The 12,103-nt window shown below is 47.4% G+C and overlaps 1 pseudogene; it reads left to right on the top strand.

Annotated features, from left to right (window-relative positions):
* Positions 1-314: 314 nt before the first annotated feature.
* On the top strand, positions 315-1,433 carry LOC123130322 (BTB/POZ and MATH domain-containing protein 1-like; annotated as a pseudogene).
* The last annotated feature ends 10,670 nt before the right edge of the window (positions 1,434-12,103 follow it).

The raw sequence follows: 12,103 nt of genomic DNA, 5'->3' as shown, positions 1-12,103 counted from the left end.
AATACTTGGCCCTCAAACGGTCAAATCATCGTGGTGCACCCTTTTTTTCTTAAAAGATCTAGGTGCACTTGAAACTTGACATGCTCGATATATTGTGTCGTATCAGTATTCAGGAATCAAGATCATTATATAGATACCGTTGATTATGCGCTCCCAATCAATCACCGATTCAACCGGCACGTTATCTGGGTTAATTTTCAACAATGCGAGCGTAATTAAAGGCTTAGTAATAGCTAACGATATATATATATGGAGATCGATTCCCTCTAATAAATGGAGATCGATGTACTTGGTCCTTGAGGAACCACTTGATCATGCCATCGGCGGCGGCGGCGGCCATGGCAACCTGCAAGACCTCCTCAACGGTGGTCGTCCACACCGGCGGGGCACTCCTTGGTCTCAGGCCAAACCCATCTCACGTCGACCTTCCGCGTTGGCGGCGCCAACTGGTGCATCCGCTACTACCCAAACGGCGAGAGGGGAGTCGCGGACAGCACCTCCGTATACCTCAGGCTATTGAGCCCCGACGAGGTCATGGCGTCCGGCTTCTTCTGCCTCCAGGATCCTGCATCTCCATCTACGGGGGAGAAGAACAAACGAAGCGTCGGGCCTAGAAAGTTGTTGTCCAGCGAAATTGGCGGCTGGGGTTACGCTAGATTCGTCAGTAAAGCCGATCTGGCCGCGTCCGGGTGCCTCAAGGATGACTGCCTGGTGATCAAGTGCACCGTCGAGGTCTCCGAATTCATCGACAACTACGCCCGTCTGAACGAGGGTCAGATCATCGTGCCGCCCTCCAACTTGGGCACACATCTCGGCTATCTTCTGGAGAGCGGCCTCAAGGCAGACCTGACTGTCAAGATCGGTTCCTCCACGAGTCTCAGGGGTCCTCGCAGAAAAGCCAAGAGTTTCAAGGTGCATGCCTGCCTGTTGGGTGCCCGGTCGCCGGTCTTCCGCGCACAACTGGGTGGCTCAATGAAGGAGAGCAAGCAAAGCAGCATCTGCATCAAGGATATGGATGCCAAGGTTTTCGAGGCCCTCATCCATTACATGTACACGGATTGCCTGCCTGACTTCATGGAGGAGACCACGAAAGAGGCCACAAGCATGGCGCAACATCTGCTCGTCGTGGCTGACCGATACGCGGTGGAAAGACTGAAACTGATGTGCGCGAGCAAGCTGAGCAACGCGATAGATGCCGATCGATTCAGTGTGCTTCACTTTGGACCTGGCACAGCAATACAATTGTCAGCAGCTCAAGGATTGTTGTCTCAAGTATATGGCAAAAGACCGTCATAGGTTGCGAGACATTAAAAAAACCAAGGGATTTGAGCAATTCCAGAAAAATCACCCACTTATTGTGTGCGATATTCTCGATGAAGTTATAGGCAAGATGTGATTGCTTCGCCCCCTTCGTACCACCACACCGCTACGATCCGCAGAGAGCCCTCCGAGTGTCATATTTCTTCCTTATGTCAAGTAATAATGGAGAGGTGTACAAAATACTCTTTGGCCAGAGTTTGTATAAAATACTAAATTTTCATTCACTATGCACCATGCACATGTCCTTTTTAATTGCCTCTCTTCTACTCCCTATCTTTTGTAGCATGTAACGCGACCTACCGAAAACCACACTCTTTGTCTTAACTCCAACTCACAATCTCTTGTCTTACAGCTCTTTTGATATCTGGTTTTAATCCCCGATTTTTTGTTGTTGATATGTTGCTGCCCATAATTTCTGTATTGATAGGCATGATTATCTTTAGGAGTGGATATCTTGGGAAAATGGAGTGGAAATAATTGTTGTACAGAAGATTTGATATGTGATACTTTTATTGCAGATTCTTTGATTTCTAGGTTAAGAGTTTTTGCTCTCTGGTGTAATGGTGGTGCATTGCCATCTTCATAAAATGCTCATGTTGGCAGGTCCAGAGTGTAGAAGTTACATTATGTCATGCAAAGTTACAGAATACTTCTGGAAGAGGAAAATAATAATGGAGAGGTGTATCTTTCAAGTATGAGGGTTGTATATGTTTTGGATGTTTAGTGTAGTTCTGAAATAGCATCACATTTCATCAGGGCACAATATTCTTCATTGCAGAATTGCAAGCTATCTTAGGCTTGGTTGCTTTTGCTGCAGGGCGTGCGGGCCAGCCTACCCTCTAGAGTTCTTTCCCTTTTTTCCTTTTCGTTCTCAAGCTAGCTCATGCTTTCTCCCCCTACGTTGTATTGAGGAAGCATATGTATCCTTCTCTTTTTCGCTTTCTTCTTCTTATCAGTTTCCATGTCATGTAACCGACGGTGCCACCGCCTTATTAATCTACTGTCATCTTAGTACCTACCATGTTGTATTGAACCGGTCCAATGATTAAGAACCTTGTCTTATCTTCTTGGAATGTGAGAGGCCTAGGTAGACACAAGAAGTGCACTGATGTCAAAGCCGGCATCGCCGCGACCTCTTGCTCCATCATTTGCTGCCAGGAAACCAAGCTTCAGGACGTAGACCGGTTCAAGGCCATGACTTTTTTGCCCCCTAACCTACGGGAGCTTCACTTTCTCCCATCCTGTGGCGCCTCCAGAGGAATCCTTACGGCCTGGAATTGCAATATCTGGGACTGCACTAAGGTTATTAAAGACCAGTTTTACCTATCCTGCTCCTTCGAGTCTAAAACTGATGATCTTTCCTTCATGGTCACTAACGTCTACGGCCCTTGCGATTCTGCTAACAAACGTGCCTTCCTTGACTCTATTTTCGACCTCTCCTTGACTATCTCGGGCCCCTGGACGATCATAGGCGACTTCAACCCTTCGTCCCTCCGACAAATCATCTTCCAACTTCAACAGTAATGAGGCCCTTATGTTTTCCTCATCTATCCAATCTATGCAGCTTCAAGACCTCCCTCTTCTCTTCTCGATCGTCTTTTCACGTGATCTAACCAATAAGATGTGCCCGTCCTGGTTCGGCTAGACCGCGCACTCATTAATGTGGCTTGGGCCCAAAAATCCCCGGACAACTCTCTCACCTTGACCACTAGATCAACCTCGGATCATGTCCAGATCAATCTTTCTGCCGCGACCCAAATTCCCAAATCCTCTATTTTCAGACTAAACAACGCCCTCCTGTCCAACCCTCATTTCAAAGAGCAAGTTGCGGCAAATTGGCTTAGTGTCAACTTGTGGTATGGTCATAGGGGCTCGATTGGCATGCTTGCTCTCCGCCTAAAACGCACGCGTAACATGGCCAAAAAGTGGTCCGTGAACTCTCGGATACCCTCCATCTGGGCAAAGAATTGCCACACTACGATTAATCTTCTCAACAAGCTCGAAGAATTTCACCCCCTCTCGGCCCTTGAACTTCGCCTTAGGATGGCCGTCAAACTTTCCCTCCACAGAATTAACGCGGATCTTGCCATGTACTGGAGGCGGCGTGCTAAGATTCGGGATTGCGTCGTCGGTGAAGAAAACTCCTCCTACCTTCATGTCTGTGCGTCCGTTCGGCACCGCAAGAATCAGATAAAATCTCTCTCGGTGGTTGGTTCCTCTTTCACCTTGCATGTGGACAAAGAACGTATTCTCTTGGGGTTTTTCAAAAACCTTGTTGGCTCCATCACCCCCACATCCTTTTCTTTTGATCTGGACACCCTGCTGATACCCTCGTCTCTCTTCTCTTCCCAAGCTAGGAACATTGTCAGGTCGTTCACTCTTGAGGAAATTAGGCTCTCCCTTTGAGGTATGGATGACAATGCTAGCCCGGGTCCGGACGGGTTTGGGCCAGCATTATGCAAAGCCAATTGGAACCTCGTTAAAGAGGACTTGCACCGCCTTGTCATGGATTTCCACAACTGCTCGGCGGATCTCCGCCGTATCAATAAAGCTTTCATCATCCTGCTTCAAAAGAAATTGGGCGCCAACCAGCCTGAAAATTTCAGGCCAGTCTCCCTGCAAAATTGCGCCATCAAACTAGCCTCCAAGTGCCTAGCAAATAGGACCCAGGATCTTATGCTTGACCTTATCCACTATGGGCAAACGGGGTTCATCCGAGGCAGGGGCATTGCGGAAAATTTCCTGCTTGCAGCGGACATTGTTCAGACTTGCCACAAACGTAAGGTCCCAGCCATTGTTTTAAAATTAGACTTCCAAAAGGCGTTTGACTCAGTTTCTTGGGACGCCTTAACTACCATTCTTCACGCCAAGGGCTTCCCTTTGCTTTGGGAGCGTTGGATCTCATGTCTCAACATGTCCAGCACATCAGCAATTCTGCTAAATGGTAAACTGGGCCCTTGGTTCAATTGCAAGAAAGGCTTGTGACAGGGTGACTCGTTATCTCCTTATCATTTCATCATTGTCGCCGATGTTTTGCAACGCTTGATCATCCAGGACTTCGATTCGGGTCAGCTCACTCACCCGCTCGATGACTCTCTCCCCTGTCTGGTTCTCCAATACGCAGGGCGACACCTTGATTGTTCTCCCGGCCATCGAGGAGCAGCTAAACCACCTAAAACGCATTCTTGGTCAATTCTCTGAAGCCACCGGTCTGCACATCAATTTCCACAAAAGCACATTTGCCCCCATTCACATCGACCCAACACACTCTTCTAACCTAGCGACGATTCTAGGCTGTCTTGTTGCATCCTTCCTCGTTCTTATCTAGGTCTACCCCTGTCAACCTCTAAGCTAAACATCTATGCCTTTTTCTTCCTCATCGATAAAATTGACCGGCGTCTAGCCGGCTGGCGAGGTCTCCTCCTCGCGTTAGCGGGTAGAGCAATCCTCGTCCGTGCTGCTCTTCGGGCTTTGCTGATCTACGCAATGAGTGCGCTTCTTCTTTCGGCAGGAACACTACAGGAGATTGACAAACGATGTAGGGCCTTCTTCTACTCTGGGCAAGACACTACCACGGGCGGGCAATGCAAAGTGGCCTGGGACCTCTTATGTACCCCCTTCTCGAAGGGGGTGCTAGGTTTCTCGTCCCTCAAACACATGAACCTCTGCTTGCTTCTCAAACACCTCTCCACTCTCCATGAGTCTGGCCTCCCTACCGCTTCTAGCTATATCATTAACAAGTATGTATGGTCCCCCACCATGACCTAGAACCCTACAACCCCTCGGCTACTCCGGTTTGGCGCGATATTCTCAAAGGCTTGGAATTCTTCCGGGCAATCACCTCTGTAACCGTGGGCAATGGAAGTATGGAACTACCACCTCCTTCTGGCACGACCTTTGGGTCCCCAACACCCAAACTTCTCTAGCTTGTACTTCCTCAATCTCTTTTCACATTCAACCAGACAGGCCGCCCCCCACAGCTCGGGTGCTTGCTTCCATGAAACTAAACCTAGACCTGGCTCCTCGATTATCCCACGCAGCGGAAACTGAACTGGTTGCTCTGCGTGCTCTTTTAGTCTCAGTTAACTTGGATACACAGGTACCAGACAAAAGAATATGCAGGGGGGAGAGCAAACGCATTTCCACCAAACTCGCCTACTCGGCGGTCTGGAAAGACACCACAACGGACCCAATGGTTGCGGCAATATGGAGGAACTACGCTCCTAAGAAATGCAGAATCTTCCTCTGGCTCGCCCACAAGGACCGCGTCTACACCAACGAGAGACGACTCCGCAAATAAATCGCAACCTCTGATGCTTGCCCTTTTTGTGGTGCCCGTGAGAGCATCGCCCACCTTCTCCTTAGATGCACTCTTCTCCGACCTCTCTGGGAAGAGCTGGACAACCTTTGCGTTGGGCCTCCGGACGACCTAGAGGGCATCTAGGGAGGCACTATGACTAATAAGGTGCGCTCGACGGTGATAATTGCTATCCTTTGGAACACCTGGAAACATCGCAATGCAAAAGTCTTCCGCAACGAAACTCTGGGCATCCACCACATTGCCATGGCCGCGGCGGACCACCTTGCTCTCTGGTCTCACCGATGTGGCAATACACAACGTCAGTCGCTTCTCTGGGACTGGAGGTACTATGTTGTCCCACCTGGCTGCGAGAATTTAGACCTATGTAATCTTTTTTTAGTTCTTCTTCTGCCCTTCTTTCCCTCCCCTCCTGTAACTCTCTTCTGTAACAACTTTGGTTTGGCAATATAAGTTCACGCCGGCGTAAGCCCGCCGTTGACGCGTCAAAAAAAATCCACAAAGTAAGCTTCTTTTACATGTTTGCCAATATTTAATCAATTCATTTTGTTAATTAAGATAGTTTTTTTAGGTGTAACTAGGGATTTTATTGATCAGCCAAAACCGGAGGAATACATATAATGTCTAGCGGGTTCCCTAGCCACAGATGGCGACCCGTAGGGAGAGACGAGGCTGCCTTTGCCAAGGCATGGGCCTCAAAGTTTGCCTCCCTACTTTCAAAACGAAATTTAACTCCTACAAAGTCTGTAACTCTAGCTTTAATCTCTTCAATTACAAAAGCATAAGAGGAAGATGACGCCGCCCCCTTAATATCCGAAACAACCTGCATGCAATCCGAGGCTATTACCACATGTGCCAGCAATAGATCTTGAGCAAGGGCAAGCGCCTCGTTGCACGCTTGAGCTTCCAAGCTTGGGGCGTCGACTAATCCTTCAAAAACCACCGCTGAAGATCCCAGGTAGTTGCCTTCTTTGTCCCGACACACAGCAGCCGATGCACCCGTTCCTCCTTGGCGAGAGATAGCCCCGTCTACGTTGATCTTCATTGCTTCCTCTCCCGGCGGGATCCACCTGCGCTGCCTTTGTACCACCGGCTGCGAGGGACGCGCTGGAGCGCGTTTGGCAGCGATCTCCAGGTCCTCCAAGTATCTGTTCACAAAACACATTGTAGAAAGAGGGCTTTGGAATTCGTCATCGTGAATTGCTCTCCTCCTAGCCCACCAGATCGCCCACATGGTGATGAGCATCCTAGCAAGGTCCTGTTGGTTCAACGTGTCAAATAGCCAAAACAACCAAAGCCTTGCATCTTCACTCCTGTTTGATATCACATGCTCCAGGGTCTCCTCATCTCCCAACGCCCAAACACATCGTGCCATCCGGCATTCAAACAAGGAATGACGCCATGAATCCTCCTCCTCATCGCAGAGCCCGCAAGCTGGAGAAGTGGCCATGTTTCGCTCATTGCGCACTGTACCAGTCGGTAACGACATGTGAGCTAGTCTCCATACAAAAACCCTTACTTTAGATGGGACTTTAACTTTCCATAGCTGAGACCAAGCCTTACTTTCGGCTTCACATTTGAGTGGCTCGTCCTGTGTTCCAACCAATCCTCTCTCTGATGTTTGATGGCACTAATCATCTTGTATGCTGACCTTACGGTAAAAACCCCTCTCCGATCATAGTGCCATGCCCAGAAATCACGTTGCACTCGGAGACTTAGTGGTATATTCATTATGATATCCACATCCGGGCCGACGAAATGCTCGATCAAAACCTGCTTGTTCCATGTGCGCGTTGTAGCATCAATTAACTCTGATACAAGCTGTGGTGGATCAGGTGATATAGTGCATATGAGCTTCAGCTTATAGTCACGCGGCAACCAGTTGTCCTCCCATATGCGGGTGTCTGTCCCCGATCCAATCCTCTTTATTAACCCTAGAACAAGCAATTCTTTTCCTTCCATCAACGATCGCCATACTTGGGAGGGATGTGCGCCCAGTGCAGCGTCAAGTATGTTGCCTTCCGGGAAGTAACGCGCTCGTAGAACTCAAGCACTCAATGATTCGGGATCCTGCAGAAGTCGCCACACTTGCCGAGCCAATAAAGCCAAATTAAACAGCTCGACGTCCCGGAAACCAATTCCACCCATGTTTTTTTGGTTTGCACATTGTCTTCCAAGAAACCCATGCTGGTTTCCTCTGACCCCCTTTACTGCCCCACCAAAACTTCCGCAGAAGACCGTTTAAGTGTTCAATCAGACCTCGGGGCAACTTGAAACACGACATTGAGTAGGTCGGAATAGATTGCGCTACGGATTTTATAAGCACCTCTTTCCCCCTGCAGATAAGCATTTTTCCATCCAACCTTGGATATGCTTCCATATTCTGTCTTTCAAATATTTAAAGCTTCCCTCCTTGTTTTTACCTACATCAGTCGGTAGTCCAAGATACTTCTCTGACAGTGATTCATTGTGGACATCTAGAACTACTTTTACCTCATCTCGTGTGGCCTCTGGCACACCCTTACTGAAAAATATAGAGGATTTGTCAGTGTTGATACGCTGTCCCGAAGCATCACAATACATTCTCAACACATCTCGCACTTGTGTAGCACTCTCACTATCAGCTTCAAAGAACAAGAGACTGTCGTCTGCAAAAAGTAAATGGTTGATTGCTGGAGCATTATTCGCCACTGACAGTCCTCGGACCCCCACCCCTTGGGCTTTTAACAGACACGAGAGGCCTTCCGCGGCTAACAAGAATAGGTACGGGGATATGGGATCCCCTTGTCTCATCCCCCTTGTTGGCCTGAAATCATGAAGACTGCCACCATTAAAAAGAACTGAGAAAGTGACTGAAGACACGCACCTCATAACCATATCTGTAAAACGTGGGCTGAAACCCATCTTGAGCATCACTGCTTTCAAATAACGCCACTCAAGTCTATCATATGCTTTCATCATATCCAACTTCAGAGCCACAAAACGGTTTGCCTTCACTCTCCTGGTCTTCATGTAATGTAGGCACTCATAAGCTATTATGAAGTTATCCGTGATAAGACGCCCAGGCACAAAAGCGGACTGCTCCTCAGAAATTACCTCGGGGAGAATAATCTTCAGCCTATTTGCTAAGACCTTTGACGCAATCTTATAGATCACGTTGCAAAGACTTATAGGCCGAAATTGTGCTAACAGTTTTGGACTAGCTATCTTGGGAATAAGAACGATGAACGTGCGGTTGATATCCTCCGGTGAGTCCTCTCCATTGAGCAATCTTATAATCACGCCAGTTACCTCATCGCCACATAGTTCCCAATGTCTCTGAAAGAAATGCGCCGGAAAACTATCCGGCCCCGGTGCTTTTGTTGGGAACATCTGAAAAAGTGCCTCTTTAACCTCCTCTTTTGTATACTGCGCATTGAGCCTTGCATTCATGTTACCATCAACTCTTACCGGAATATGTGACAGAACTTCTTCTATGCCTATACATCCTTCTGATTTGTATAAGTTCTCATAAAATTCATTCGTCATCTCAGCCATCTCCTCCGGATCAGAGGTGGTCGTTCCATCTATTTTCTGTAACTGTGTTATGGTGTTCTTTGCCCTTCTAGCACTCGCTTTCCTCTGAAAGTATTGCGTATTACTGTCCCCCGCAGATAACCAGTCCATGCGAGATCTCTGCCTCATCATAGTCTCCTCTCGAAAGGACAGCTCAACAATCCGATCCAAGACCCTTTTCTCTTCCACTCCCGGCCCAACACGCGTCGGGTCCTCTCTAAGCAGAGTCAACTGTTGCCGTAACCTGCGCAACTCCTGTCTGACTGAGCCAAACGACAGCTTGCCCCATTGTTTCAGGGCGGTCCCAACCGAAGACAACTTGGCCGCAAGCTGCGCCATAGTTTCCGCCGGCTGATCCCGGCCCCATGCCTCCTGAAGTGTATCCACGAACCTGTCATCGCTCTCCCACATGCATTCATAACGAAAAGGCCTCTTAAGGGCGATTCTCTGGTTGCTTGCCTCCATCTCATTGATCAATAATATTGGGCTATGATTTGACTTTGCTGCAGTTAGGTGTTCAACCGTGGCATACGAGAATAACGCTGACCAACTGGCCGTAGCCAGCACTCGATCAAGTCTTACCCTGCAGTATTCTCCCCTCACAACTCTCTTCTCAAAAGTCCAATCCAACCCTTTGTAGCCAAGGTCCGCTAACTCGCAAACATCAACTGCTTCTCTGAATCCTTCTATTTGAGTACTATCATGCTCATTTGCCCCCATTTGCTCTTCTGGCCTTAAAATTTCATTAAAATCTCCCATGCACACCCATGGTAGTGCATTCTCCCCCCTTAGAATTTTCATAGTATCCCACGTCTTATACCTCATACTCCTATCTGTTGCACCATAAAAACAAGACAAACGCCATGGTTCCAATCCAGGCATTTTCACCACTGAATCAATATGATAGCGAGAAAAGGTCTTTATTTCAAGATAGTAGGTTTATATTTTTCTCTCTTCCCCCATGATTTGTGCACGGCTTGCCAGATGCATGTGGCCTGCAAATATAGCCATAGATTTCTATTTTGATCTCTCGAAATTTTCATCGAAATAAACTCTCTACTAACTAAAAGATGCTTAATCTCCATCACTAAATGTCCATAAACTGAACGGGTAAGAGTTAGAGAACAAAGTATCGTGCATCGAGTTAAATAGACCAAACATAAATTTTGGAGAACTAATAGAGCTGATCACAAATCACAAACTATTTTTATTTTTATTTTGCCAACACCTACAAAATGAGATTTACATGTGTATTTTTTTTCGTGTATTACAATGGATAAAATCTAAATCGATGTCTAGCAATAAAGACAGATTGTCTGACGAACATGTCCACATAAATTTTACCATAATATGTCCTCACAGCATCGTGTCACAGATAGTAGTTTGCGTTGAGTGAGAGATTCGTATTAGTGTACTGGCAGTCGAACTTTTTCAGAAAATCATACATACTCTTTGATCCAGATTTATATAACATCAATTTAAAAATTATTAAAAAATACTTTCATTTAAAGGTATTAGATGCACCAAACAACTTGCCTCGCCTAAAGTCGTAATATTAGTAAAGACAAAAAAAAGATGGGTCCTAGTAATTAACAGAACGTCTAGAAACTAAATCACTTTTGAGTTCTTTAAAACCCTCTAGTTTTTTTTGAGACAATTTAAAACCCTCTAGTGATGACTAGACATGGCTGATGGGCTTGTTGGCCTATGAACTATCATAGTGAGCTCGGGCTCTCTTTTTAAGATCCGCTCGACCACTTATTCTTCACCCTTTTTGGACCCAGTGGAAGTATCGAAATGCCATAGTGTTTGACGGAGCCACACTGTTACAACTTAAAGTTGCCACCACAATTGAGAGATGAAAGGTCATGGAGGCAAGGAGGCATATTGAAGGGAGAGTTGGACTACTTTGGCTCATTGTCAAGGTGGATAAATGAGAGAGGGTATAGTTACTCGAAGGGCCCATTTGGTTGTTGGGGATGGTAAACCTTGGGCAGTAGACCCCATTGGGGGGGAGGGGTTCCTTATTCACTTGGGATCCCCGAGCCACCAGGGGAAAACACCCCCGTCGTTGTTTGGGCACAAAGGGCAAAGGGAGATATTTTCTGCGGGAGAAGAGGAAGAGATGGTGCTCATGTTCGTGCATCTGGAGCCACAGGACATGAACTAGAGAAACATGACGACGTGGGTAGTGGGGATGGGGGAGAGGGCTAACCTGCTCGAATGAGGAAGAGGACCACCGTTGGGTCGTCGCTGTCCATTGGAGACCTTTGAAGCAGGGCCTCGAGGGCAAGAAAAGGACAATCACTGGGTCGTCGCCGTCGTGGAGGGCAGAGGAACTTGCATCGCTTTGGGAATCATCGCTTGAGGAAGGTGGATCCGCTGCTCTCGGTCACTAGCAAAGGGGATCAGCAAGTGTTGTGCCGCTGCCATTGCCTCGAGGGATTTCTTCCCGGCCCCTAGAGGTGTGGACTATTTTCCCGTGGAAACGATGCAGATAGGGGAGGAAAACCCGTGGCAGGCAAGCGACCAAATGCGTCATGGGCTTTCCCTGGGCTGAGGGATTCCGGACAACCAAACGAGCCCTAATCATGGTGGAGGTGGGTTGTGTTGCATGTAAACTGCAACACAACAAGGTGAAGGGGTTTTCTTCCCCGCTCTCTTTTTTAGTACTCCTTCCGTCTTAAAATAACTGACTCAACTTTGTACTAGCTTTGTACTAACTTTGTACTAGTTTTAGTACAAAGCTAGTACAAAGTTGAGTCACTTATTTTGGGACGGGGGAGTATATGATATGCTCGTTCTTGTATTCAAGAAAAAAGAGGGGAAATATAGACCAGTAGTGTAATACTACCTAAAGACATATCGCAATTTTCATAACAGCAGCTCGTCGATCGGATAGCAAAATCA

This window comes from Triticum aestivum, chromosome 6A, assembly GCF_018294505.1.
Source record: "Triticum aestivum cultivar Chinese Spring chromosome 6A, IWGSC CS RefSeq v2.1, whole genome shotgun sequence".
In the NCBI taxonomy this organism is placed as follows: domain Eukaryota; kingdom Viridiplantae; phylum Streptophyta; class Magnoliopsida; order Poales; family Poaceae; genus Triticum; species Triticum aestivum.
This window is presented reverse-complemented; position numbering and strand designations above follow the sequence as displayed.